The sequence below is a fragment of the Zingiber officinale genome, chromosome 7B, assembly GCF_018446385.1.
Source record: "Zingiber officinale cultivar Zhangliang chromosome 7B, Zo_v1.1, whole genome shotgun sequence".
Classification (NCBI taxonomy): domain Eukaryota; kingdom Viridiplantae; phylum Streptophyta; class Magnoliopsida; order Zingiberales; family Zingiberaceae; genus Zingiber; species Zingiber officinale.
In genome coordinates, this window is record NC_055999.1 from 74,935,077 (window position 1) to 74,948,640 (window position 13,564).

General features: G+C 42.2%; 1 non-coding gene across 1 annotated transcript; it reads left to right on the forward strand.

The window, feature by feature from the left end:
- Positions 1 to 10,937: 10,937 nt before the first annotated feature.
- LOC122007450 lies at positions 10,938 to 11,043 on the forward strand. Its single transcript, XR_006118947.1, has one exon. It is a non-coding gene; the product is annotated as a small nucleolar RNA R71 (small nucleolar RNA).
- Positions 11,044 to 13,564: the final 2,521 nt, after the last annotated feature.

Sequence of the window (13,564 nt, forward strand, 5' to 3'; positions counted from 1 at the left end):
TCCATGAGTGTACCAGTGGAGCACTGGCAGAGCAAACTGCCACACACCTTGCCTGATATATCATTAACCCATGAGTGGTTGTGTGTGCAGATCTATGTAACTGGTGATGATCTCAACAATAATGGAGCTGCCAATCGCTCAACATGTAATCATGCAAGATGGTGCATGACACTAAGCATGTAAATCCTGACCATATCCACATCCATAAAGTATGCACAAAAAGGTAAATGGTATGACAAATAACTAGTCCGGTACACAATAAGGCATGATATGTCACTACCTCCATTAACATAAATACATATGGCAATAATCAAGAGGGTATAAAACATAAATGCAGAACAAATAAAAAGCATGCAACAAGTATCATATAGTGACATACCAAATAGAAATCAACATAACTATTATTGTAAGTTGTAACCTACTAAGCATATTAGAATGATAATATCAAAAGATAAGTCAATGACACCCGCCTTAATTAGTAGTTCGTATCAGAACACATCCCACGTCAAGCTGTCCGCCTAAAATCAAAGTCCCGTATCACAATGTTTAGTTTAGCTAATTCTATCATGCATCAATTAGCTAAACTAAATCCTAATCAAATTAAGAAATTCCAAATTGGATCCACCTAATTAATTTTTATAATTAATTATCCATCATTTTAACCCTAATTATCATGAAATAGCAAGTAGAACCTATCATCCCTAAACTTTCTAACTTCCATTCCAGAGGTAAGCTACAATAGAGATTAAATTCTCTACACCTTACCTCAACTCCAGCCACCACTATCGATTCACGGTCGGAAATCGCAGCTGTCGAGAGTACTAGCCGGAAGCACTTGCTGTCATTCCAAACCAATAACCAAAGTTAAGATCGAATACAGATCATCAATTCGGAAGTACACTTGGTAAACTGATTACCTCAAATCTGACCGCCGGAACCCTAGACCAGCGATGGCAGCAAGCAGCCAGCTACTGTCGGCGGTGCTAGGTTAAAAGACACCAACACTCCGTGAGCTCATGTCGAAATCTAATACTTATCGGCAAAGGCAGAGGGGTAAAGGAAGAGGAAATCAGCGACGCTGGGTCAAAATGGGTGGCTACTGAGGTGGTAAACCGGAGTAGAGGGGCGGCGACGACGATGGCGATGGTAGCTACTAGGAGGAGAAAGACAACAACCCTACTCAGCTTTTGGTTGTCCAATCAGCAAAATAATAAACAACTCCTAAATCCAGATCTAGGAGGAAAACTTACCTCAAATCTGGCCGTTGGGAACCCTAGGTCAACGCTATCACAAAGAGCTTATGAGACTGAATCAGGCAGAGGAAGGAGATGTGTAGGTGAATACGAGCCCTAGGCCGAACCTCCATTGCTCGTGTGGCTATCTACTAGGATCGGGAGGAAGGAGGCGTCAGAAAGGGGCGTCGGTGGCTATGAACCCAATCTAGGGAACGACGATGTTGGGGTTCAATCAAAGTCCCGCATTGGAAAGATTTGGTAAAAATCATGGGGTTAAAAGGATGGATGATATCTCCATTGGCATGAGGTCTTTTAGGGAGAGTCCAAGAGCAAAGCCATGAGGGCCTATGCCCAAAGTGGACAATATCATGTCATTGTGGAGATATGTGGACATCCTTTGGGCACAACAAATGGTATCAGAGCTTTGACAGTATAGAACACCCAAGAATCCACGATTCCACAAAAATGTCTAGCATCCCACAAGTTGCTGCGAAGGAGAACGGCGGAGTGCCATTTCCCTATCCGATGCTAAGCCCTCACAATTACACTGTGTGAGCAATAAAGACAGAGGCGATTCTTGATGCCCAGGGAGTCTGGGAGGTGGTTGAGCCAGTGGAAGGAGCGCAAGTAGATACAAAGAAGGACAAAAAGGCATGTGCATACATCTTGCAATGTATCCCCAAAGACATCCTTCTCCAGATTGCAAAAAAGAAGACGGCGAAGGAAGTCTGGGACAACCTCAAAACGAGGTACCTTGGTAGTGATCGGGTGAAGAAGGCACGCGTACAAACGTTGAAGAGCAAGTTTGACGCCCTCCGGATGAAGGAGACTGAGACGATTGATGAGTTTGCTGGCCAACTCAGCGCCATGAGTAGCAAGTTCTCCACTCTTGGTGCCACGCTTGAAGAGTCCTCTTTGGTAAAGAAGTTGCTTGATTCTGTTCCTGATAAGTTCTTCCCTATTATTGCCGGTATTGAGCAGTTTCACGATCTTGAGACGATACCATTTGAGGAGACTATTGGGCGACTAAAGGCATACGAGAAATAAACACTATGATTACGCGGCAACACCAATGACACTGAAGGTGAGCTCCTACTTACTCATGCCGAATGACAAATGCGACAGAAGGGGAGCAACGTGGACACTTCGTTAGGAGGCAAGGGGCATGGGTCCAGCAACCCTAGTCGTGGCAAATGGCGTGGGCGGGGGCGCGGTCATGGCCGTGATATGTCGAGCCAAGATAGTGCAGGAGGCACTAGCGGCAATGGCAGAGGCACTCGTGACAAGAGCCATATAAAGTGTTTTAATTGTGAGAAAATGGAGCATTATGCGTCCGAATGCTACAACAAGCGTTGTGACGATGAGGCTCACCTCACTTGCGTCACCGATGAGGAGCCAGCACTGATGATGACCGTGTCCCACGAGGAGCCTGACACTAGGCGTGAGCGGCAGGATACCATTCTACTCAGTGAAGATAGGTTGCTACCGGAGATGTACCATGGCGTTAATAAAGGAGATAAAGGCGCTTGGTACCTTGACAATGGTGCCAACAACCACATGACTGGCCATCGCGAGAAGTTTCAAGAACTAGATGAAACCATCACCGGTAGGGCCGTAGGGTGAGGTTTGGCGATGGATCAACCATTGAGATCATGGGAAAGGGGATGGTTGTGTTCGAATGCAAGAATGGCGATCGGAAGGCTCTCCACGAGGTATACTTCATTCCAAAACTTTGTAGTAATATCATAAGTCTCGGTCAATTGACAGAAATTGGGAATGAGGTGCACATGGAAAGAGATACCATGAAGGTGATTGATAGGAGTGGGAAGCTCTTGATGCTGGTAAAGCGAACACAAAATTGCTTGTACAAGATAACCTTGAAGACATTCAAGCAAGTCTGTCTCCTAGCAAGCCTAGAAGACCCAACCTGGTTATGGCATACAAGGCTTGGACATGTTAATTTCCATTACTTGAAGCTGTTAGGGGAGAAGAAATTGGCGGTTGATGTGCCTCCATTGCCCCAGCCGAACAAGCTTTGCGAGATGTGTGTGATCGCCAAGCATGCAAGGTTGCCATTCCCGTGCTAAACAAACTGTAGAGTGGAGAAGCCATCGGAACTTCTCCATGCTGATATTTGTGGGCCAATCTCACCGTGTATACTAGTCGGTAACAAGTACTTTCTTCTGATTGTTGATGATTTTACAAGGTGGATGTGGGTGTTTATATTGGCAGCAAAGAATGATGCATTCTGAGTATTCAAGAATTTCAAATTCTTGACGGAGAACAAGACTGAATACAAGATCAAAACACTCTAGACAAACCGGGGCGGCGAGTTTCTATCCACGGAGTTCACTCAGTTTTGTGAAAATGAAAGAATCGAGTGACATCTCACGGCTCCCTACACACCCCAATAAAATGGTGTTGTGGAGCGCCGTAATTGCACCGTGATGGCCATGGCAAGATCTCTCCTCAAGGGTACACATATGCCGACAAGGTTCTGGGGAGAGGCGGTTAGGCATGCTGTCTATCTGTTAAACCGTCTCCCAACTAAGGCGCTAGGAGAGCACACGCCATTTGAAGCTTGGATGGGGATAAAGCCACATCTCGCCCACTTGAGAGTGTTCGGTTTGTTGCATATGTGAAAAATACAGCCCCTCACCTCAAGAAACTTGACGATAGAAGCTCAGCCATAGTATACTTGGGTGTCGAGGAAGGTTGCAAAGCTCATCATCTATTTGATCCAAGGGCATGGCAAGCTACAAGTAAGTAGAGATGTGATGTTTCGAGAAAATTGTGAATAGACATGGAATACAGGTGCCAACAATGAAGAAAAAGTATCAGAGTTTATGGTGGTGGATGCATTCGATACCAACGAGGTGATTGTTGTAGCAGACATTGAGGCCGTAGCGGAAGATGTCACAACACCGGCAGTAGTCGTGCAAAGAGCGTCAAGTCCATCTACACCATCATCGAACACCCATACAACTTCCTCGCCTTCGATAACAAACTTACCCGAGTCTTATGCAGGGCCGGTCCATTTTAGATCCATTGCTGATATCTACGCCAACACTGAGGATGTGGTTGGTATTGAAGAAGAAGAGGGTGAGGTGATGATGGTGATATCTGAAGAGCCGACATGTTATCAAGAAGCTACAACCAATCTTGCTGGTATGAAGCAATGGAGAAAGAGCTGAAATCTATTGAGATGAACAATACCTGGAACCTAACTGAGCTCCCATTAGGCCACAAGCCTATCGACCTAAAGTGGGTGTTTAAATTGAAGAAAGATTGACCGGATCAAGCTACTTACGAGGAGGCCCGAAATAGGTCAAGATGACCGGATGCTTGTGAGAAAGGCCCCGAAGCAGGTCAGAGTGATCGGATACTCACGGGGAGGCCCGGATCAGGTCAAGATGATTGAATTCTTACGAGGAGGCTTGTAGCAGGTCAGGGTGACCAGATGCTCGCGGGGAGATGAGTAGGTCAGGGTGACCGAATGCTTGCAGGGAGGCTTGAAGCAGGTCAAGGAGACCGAATGCTCGCGGGGAGGCCCAGAGTAGGTCAAGGTGACCGGGTGTGGATGCTCGCGGGGAGGCCTAGAGCAAATCAGTGTGACAAGATGCTCACGAGGAGGCCCGGACTATTAGAGTAATTGTGGTCCTTCGTTTGAGGGGAGGATTGTTGGGTGTTGACGTTCCGCAAGTGTACGAAAATGTTGTAAGTAATAATAAAAGATATTGTATCCACAGGGACTGGAATAACCACTAAAGATTTCTCAACGCGAATTAGCTAAACAACTAATCAATTGGTTTTCAGAAACTAAGGGCAATTAATGAAAAGCAAACATAGAAATAAAAGAAATAGAAACAAGAATAAGGGCTATGATGAATGGATGTTCTAGGAGTTTTGGTTTCTTTGTAAGGTTAATCAATGTAAATGATCTATCAAATCTTGTTCCTCAATTTTCCATCATTTGTAGAAGGTTGTCGGTTCTCTCTTGCAATAGACAACTGGCCTAGGACTGAAATCTATACCTAAATGTGATCAATTAGAAATGAATCTATGTTGTCCTTACATGGGCTTGTCTGTCACATGCATCCCTCCGATAATCAACATAAGAATTCATCACTCCTCAACCACATCAAGATATAAGATATGAACGCATATAATCTATCCTACCCCCTTGAATAATCCTATTTCACCCTCAAGATCATCCCTCAAACGTCTTTATACGGGCTTGTCTGTCACGTACGTCCCTCGGAAAATCGAATGAGAGATTATCTCTATAAGATCCACAAGGTATTCAAACATTCAATCAAGAATGAGAATTAGGCCCTAATCACAATAATCCACACAAGATTGAATAGGTACAAACAGAACAAAATCATAGAAATAGGAAATTGGAAAATCCACAAGAGTTTTACATCAATTCACTTACAAATACTCCCTCCATCCTAGAACAAAGAGATCTAATCCATAAAACGAGGAAGGAAATCCGAAAAGAGAAAGATTACAAGCATTCTTGATCCCCAAATCCAAGAAAGGAGAGAAAGAAAGCTTATCTACGATGAAGAACGGTCTTCGAATCCAATCCTCGATTCTGGAGTCGATACGTTGAAGATCTGCCCTTGAATCGCCGGAAAATCCCTCCAAGATGGAGAAGAATCACCCAAATCTTGCTCTCTCCCAAAGAGGAGAACATCTCCTTTCAAATCATGAAGAAGGCTTTATATAGAAGAGGGGTTTGGGCGCCACACAACTATGAGACACGACCTTGTGAAGCTCACACGGCCTGTGCTACTCCCCTCTCTGCTCAACTCACACGGCCGTGTGTGAGACACGGCCGTGGTATGCTTTGCCACTGCTCCCGTTTGCACGGCCGTGTAGATCTACATGGCATGCTCTGCCTCCGGCTCTGGAACTCTTTCACGGCCATGTGGTGCACACGGCCAGGGCTTGCTTGGCCTTTGGAAATGTTGCATGACCATGTAGATCTACACAACCGTGTACTGCTTCGGCTCTGGAGGGCTTGCACGACCGTGTAGTGCACACGACCATGAACTTTCTTTGCTTCAAACCTGGCACGGCCGTTGGATGCACACACGACCATGACCACTTCCTCCTCTGCTGCAGCCACACGGGTGGTGATCACCACACGGCCTGGGCAACCCCCCATGTTAGGGTCGTGTGGCACTCAAGCCTCTTCCTTCATCCATTGTAATTTTTGCCTCAGACATTAATTCCTCTCCAAAATCGACTCCTGCATACAGAAAATGCACAAAAGCAGATCTCCGAACAAAAAGAGTAAATATGCTGAAAGCAAAGCTGGAAGTACGAAAATGCATAGATAAAGCATGTGCAAAGTATGTGAATGTGCGTCAAAACATACTAAACAAGAGTATACAATCTATGCACATCACACCCCCAGATTTAAACCTTTGCTTGTCCTCATGCAAAATGCCGCAATCTAAATTCATATGTTCTACAATGCACTCATATCCCTAATGCATTTTCTTAACTCTATCAAAAAGTTTCATTAACAAGCATGATCATGGAAACAAGTCAAGAATGGCTCAAGCATAAGTATCTTGTGCACAGTACAATAAGTAACTCAAAATCCTTCAAGTTTCAATCTTCGTCCTAGTCAAGTCGTCATCAAATTTGAGTTCCTAATGTTTCAAGTGATAGACACGTAACCGGTGATAGACACTTACATGCAACACACTTGGTTCATATTTCTTAATCAACCCAAGGTCTCAAAGGTGTGCTCAATCTCAAGAGAAGCTAAGCAATCATTTCCCCAGTAACCTAACTCAGTCTCAAAGGGGTGACTTGCTAGATTCCACTCACGACAACTGTTTTTTATATTCCTTATTCATCATTTTTTTTCTTTTTCACTTTTTTTCATAAGTATTTGCATTGTGCAAAACTTATTCATAAATATACTTTTAGCACAAATGTTGGGATATTTTGATTTTTCCAAATGAGCTTACATGATTTGAGCCTCATCCAGTAACTAAAATGAAGTTTGAGAAATCACCATGGAAACCAAGTACTAAACAAACAAGATGATTCATGACTATTTCAATGATATCAACAATCCAAGCTCAAGTATAGTGAAATGAAGATAAGATCCTTAAGGTCAAGCCAAAACTAAAACCTATCTCCATATGATATTTAGCTTATTTCATGCTACCCAAGATAGAGAAAAGAGGTACATTATGTTGGTGCGGGAAGCATCCGACGATCGAACCTAGATTTTGATAATTGCAAAGGGATTCAAAATTAAGATTCCTTGTTATCTAACGTGCTTAAATAAAGTTTCAGGAAAGTCCTAACTGCGGTTAGGCAGGTGAAAACCCTAGGGGGTGGTAACCCTAGGTCCTAGGGGGTGGTAACCCTAGGTCCTAGGGGGTGGTAACCCTAGGTGAAGGAAAACCCCAAGGGGCGACAACCTTAGGTCCTTGGGGGTGGTAACCCTAGGTGAAGGAAAACCCTAAGGGGCGACAACCTTTGGTCCTAGGGAGTGGTAACCCTAGGTGGAGGAAAATCCTAAGGGGGGGGGGGGGTAACCTTAGGTCCTAGGGGGTGGTAACCCTAGGTGGAGAAAACCCCTAGGGGGCGGTAACCTTAGGTCCTAGGGGGTGGTAACCCTAGGCGGGAAGTCCAGTCGGTCTGGAGGACCGAACTGCATCAGGTAATCTTTCCTGAGGGGAGTAGGTGAGGACGCGTTCCCCTGGAAGAGGGAACAGTAGGCATCGGGTCGACCTATGGTTTCTGGTCGAAAATCCAAAGTCAGAACCAGACAGTCTGATGACTGTCAGACTTTATATTTATGATATTATGTGCTAACTTTGTGTTGTAGAGTATCTTTTGGACTAACGTATCTTGTAGGTATAAAGGAGCACTCTTAAGCCTCGGATGAACAGTGTCCGAGGCGCCTCCATGGAGCTTGGAGGCATCTCGGGTGCAAAGTTGGAGCTGTCTACGCAGTGAGCTTAGAGGCGCCTTAGAGGATAGTGGAGGCACCTTGGACTGCTTCTTGGAAGCACATCCATGGGGCATTGGAGGCGCCCTCAGGTGGATAAGTTGCAGCAGCAGAGGCTTATCGGCAGCGACGAAGTCAGGATAAAACCTTATGTTTGAGGCGCCTCCATGGGGCATTGGAGGCGCCCTCAATGAGCTATTTAAGAGGACTTCGACCAGTAGCTAAGTATAGAATCTGAAAAGCCATCTGTCTTCAACTAGCTGCTAAAGAGACGTCCCGACCAAGCTACGACAAGCCACCGACGACCCGGAGCTTCAGTTTTAAGATTTCTTGTTGTCGGTATAAGTTTTTAATACTGTTAAAATTGTAATACTCTTGTACACTTTTGCGCTATATAGTTGTTGCCCACCGTAAGCGATCAACGATCGTGGGCCTTGGAGTAGGAGTCGCCCTAGGCTTCGAACCAAGTAAATCCTTGGTGTCTTTTGTGTGATTGCTTATTTCTTTTATTATTTCCGCTGCATTACTCGTCGTATTTTTAATTTCGAAACGCGTGAAAGCCACGGGCGCTATTCCCCCCCCCCCCCCCCCCTCTAGCGCTTCTCGATCCAACACATTAAACATACTACTAGCATTATTTGAACATCATGAACCTAGATAATGAACGTGCTAACATTTTCACTTAAAGACAATGAAGCATATAAGTGAAGTTTGATGTTCTCAAGATGTATGCCACGAAAAATCAAAACAAAATGCAAGACATAAGCAAAAATAAAAACAAACAAAGCAATTCAAATGCATCTAATGCATCCACCCAGACTTAAACTTTTCATTGCCCCAATGAAAACTAAAGACAATGCGGAGGAGATAAAAAGTAAGAGAAGTTAACAAATGATGCATGCCAAATGCCCATGTCATTAACTTCTTCATCATGTAGTTACACTCCTCCTAATCTTTGAGTCCTATAAAAGAAGATTGACAACAAAAACTAAGTAGAGAATACATGTTTATTATAAAGAATGAAATAAAAGTAGAAAGAACTAAAGACAAATGAAAACAAGGAAAATTAACTTGGGTTGCCTCCCAAGAAGCGCTTGTTTAAGGTCATTAGCTCGACCACCTCATTAGATTTATCAAAATCTCGCTCTTGGAGGGGTAAGATATTTCAACACCCTCCTACCAAGGGCTCTTATTATATAGGGAGCTTTCAATATAGGAATTACAAAATGAAGTATTGCTCTCTCCATCTTCGTCTTCTTTGAAGTTCTTTCAGGTGGTCGAAGACGGTTCAGTAAGAGCTTCCAATTATTAGCCCAAGTGAAATCTGTACATGAAAAGAAAATACAAATCTCCTACAAACATATTAGATAAGATAGAGCCATAACCATATTAAGATAAGCAGAATAAGAAATAAAAACTGAATCACATCCAACAAAGTCAATGATAGGTACCTCTATAAAATTTTTCAAAAGATCACAAGAAAAACTAACCTTACTTTGCTGAGAGATACCTGAAATTTCTAAACGTGTAGATGTGACCTCCTCTGAATCAAATGATGGTTCTGGCTCTGGCTCAGATGTTGATGATATCAAAGATGGTGATTCTTCAGACTCTGCTAGCTCTGCATAAGTCCCTACACATTGTTCTATAACATGATCAATTCTTACAACCTCTAAGGGTTGTGTGGACAAAGGTTGTGATCCTTGAGATGCTGCTTCCACAACACAGCTCCCTACACATTCTTCCATATCACTCATCATCAACACAAATATCAAAAAACAAACCAACATCTATATCCTCAATAGGAGAATCAATAACAAGAGGATCAATCACTTCACTTGCAGTTTTAAGTTGATCTACCACATCACATTTATCATCTGAAAGTTCAATATCACTATAACACCCTATAAAATTTGGAGGTAGATCTGAAAACTTATTTACCACTGCATTATCAATAAAATCCTCATATGAAGAGTCTTCATCTTCATATACTTTCAAAAATCTGCACTCAACCTTACAAGTGTCACAAAATTTTTTAAAGTCATTGTTCTCATTGACCCCCACTAACCTTTGTGGAAAAGGAACCCTTAGTGAAGGTCTTGGGAAAGGTACTTCTAATTTCCCATATTCCTTTTTAGCTTGTGGAGGAGATTCAACATGCTTATCTTGTGTTGGTATGATCAATCGTTGAGCGAAAGGTACTTGTGGCATTTGGGAACCTCCTGGAATAATAGAACTGAGTTCATGTGGTCTTCTATTGTTCTTCTCCTCAATTCTAAACATGTCCTTCTTTAGAAGTTCTTCATGATTTTTTCCTATTCTCAACCCAACATCATCACACTTTTCACTAGATCTTGTCTACGAAGGAGGGAGATCTTCTTTAAACCATTTTGAAACAATACTTCCAATTTTTGCCCCCAAATGTTTGAACTCCCTGTTCTGTGACTTGTGATTCTCAAGACTCATAGATGGTTGAGTTACAATTTGTTTGACAGGCTCTATAGCATTTATGGCTTGCACTTCATGAATATTTGAGGGAAATTTCATCCAGCTTATGTTCGACCATTCATGGAGGTTCAATCACTTGATCAATTAACATATATGCTTCATCTACACTTTTGTTCATAAAAGAACCTTCAGTTGATGAATCCAATAAACTCTTGTCTGAGAAAGAAATTCCCCCATAGAATATGTACAGAATCAATCATTTTTCAAAACCATGATGAGGGCACTGTCTTTGAAGACTCTTGAATCTATCCTATGCTTCAAATAATGATTCTCCATATGCCTGAGCAAAATTTGTTATGCAATTCCTCATATACACTGTTCTGCTTGGAGGAAAAAAATGATTCAGAAATTGTTTCTTCAATTGCTCCCAACTTATGATACTTTGAGCATGGAGAGAATATAACCAAGTCCTTACTTTATCCTTGATACTGAAAGGAAATGCCATCAATCGAACTGCATATGCTGACACTCCTTCACATTTCACCATATCACAAATCTCTAAAAATGTTTCAAGATGTAGATAAGGACTTTCTGATACTTCTCCTCCAAATTTGTGACCTTGTATTATGAAAATTAACTTTGGGCCTAGTTGGAAACTTTCTGCTTCAATTTGAGGTTGCACAATGGGAGATAAAAATCTTGCAGAAAAGGGTGTAGAAAAATTTCTCATGGGCCTGCTTGACATGTTAGTGCTCATGGATATTCAAGAAAAAATTATTAGAAGGAAAAAAAAATTGAAGAATCAAAGACAAGAAATAAAATGTAATATGAAAAGCAAGAAAGAAAATGCAGAATTTAAATTGCAAGAAAGAAAGTGCATAATGAAAACAAGAAAGAAAAGACAAAAGGAAAAAGAAAGATGTCTAGAATAATTCATATGCTAATCAACTAATGTGTTTATAAGTTCTTGTTATTCTCGATGCCTTTACGAAGTTTAATCTTCACATACACAAGAACAAGATTGCAAGATATGTTTACAAAAGAAAAGTAGAGAAAATTTTAGATCAAAAGAAAAACAAAGAAAAGCTAGACTAGAATGCTAGAAATCAAGAATGCAGAATTAGAATTAGAATTGCAACAAAACAAATTGTCAAGAAGTAGAAAGATATGCAAAAATTATGAAAATAGAATTCTAAAGATTAGTAACAACTATGCTAATGAAAAGAAAAGAAAAATTATGTTTAGTCTAACTCAATTGATAATCTCTAATGTTATAGCACAGTCCCTGGCAACGACGCTAAAAACTTGTTGACATTCCGCAAGTGTACGGAAATGTCGTAAGTAATAATAAAAGATATCGTATCCACAGGGACTGGAATAACCACTAAAGATTTCTCAACGCGAATTAGCTAAACAACTAATCAATTGGTTTTCAGAAACTAAGTGCAACTAATGAAAAGCAAACATAGAAATAAAAGAAATAGAAACAAGAATAAGAGCTATGATAAATGGATGTTCTAGGAGTTTTGGTTTCTTTGTAAGGTTAATCAATGTAAATGATCTACCAAATCTTGTTCCTCAATTGTCCATCATTTGTAGAATGTTGTCAATTCTCTCTTGCAATAGACAACCGGCCTAGGACTGAAATCTATACCTAAATGTGATCAATTAGAAATGAATCTATGTTGTCCTTACACGGGCTTGCCTGCCACGTGTGTCCCTCGGATAATCAACATAAGAATTCATCACTCCTCAACCGCATCAAGATATAAGATATGAACGCATACAATCTATCATAACCCCTTGAATAACCCTATTTCACCCTCAAGATCATCCCTCAAACGTCCTTACACGGGCTTGTCTGCCACGAACGTCCCGCGGAAAATTGAATGAGAGATTATCTCTACAAGATCCACAAGGTATTCAAACATTCAATCAAGAATGGGAACTAGGCCCTAATCACAATAATCCACACAAGATTGAATAGGTACAAATAGGACAAAATTATAGAAATAGGAAATTTGTAAATCCACAAGAGTTTTACATCAATTCACTTATAAATACTCCCTCCATCCTAGAACAAAGAGATCTAATCCATAAAATGAGGAAGGAAATCCGAAAAGAGAAAGATTACAAGCATTCTTGATCCCCAAATCCAAGAAAGGAGAGAAAGAAATCTTATCTACGATGAAGAACGGTCTTCGGATCCAATCCTCGATTCTAGAGTCGATACGTTAAAGATCTTCCCTTGAATCGCCAGAAAATCCCTCCAAGATGGAGAAGAATCGCCCAAATCTTGCTCTCTCCCAAACGGAAGAAGATCCCCTTTCAAATCATGAAGAAGACTTTATATAGAAGAGGGGTTTGGGTGCCACATGGCTACGAGACACGGTCGTGTGAAGCTCACACGGCCTATGCTACTCCCCTCTTTGCTCAACTCACACAGCCGTGTGTGAGACACGGCCGTGATATGCTTTGCCACTGCTCCCCTTTGCACGACCATGTAGATCTACACGGCCTGCTCTGCCTCCGGCTCTAGAACTCTTTCACGGTCGTGTGGTGCACACGGCCAGGGCTTGCTTGGCCTCTGGAAATGTTGCACGACCGTGTAGATCTACACGACCGTGTACTGCTTAGGCTCTGGAGGGCTTGCACGGCCGTGTAGTGCACACGACCATGAACTTTCTTTACTTCAAACCTGGCACGACCATGTGATGCACACACGACCATGGCCACTTCCTCCTCTGCTGCAGCCACACGGGTGGCGATCACTGCACGGCCTGGGCAACCCCCCCATGTCAAGGTCGTGTGGCACTCAAGCCTCTTCCTTCATCCATTGTAATTTTTGCCTCGAACATTAATTTCTCTCCAAAATTGACTCCTGCATACAGAA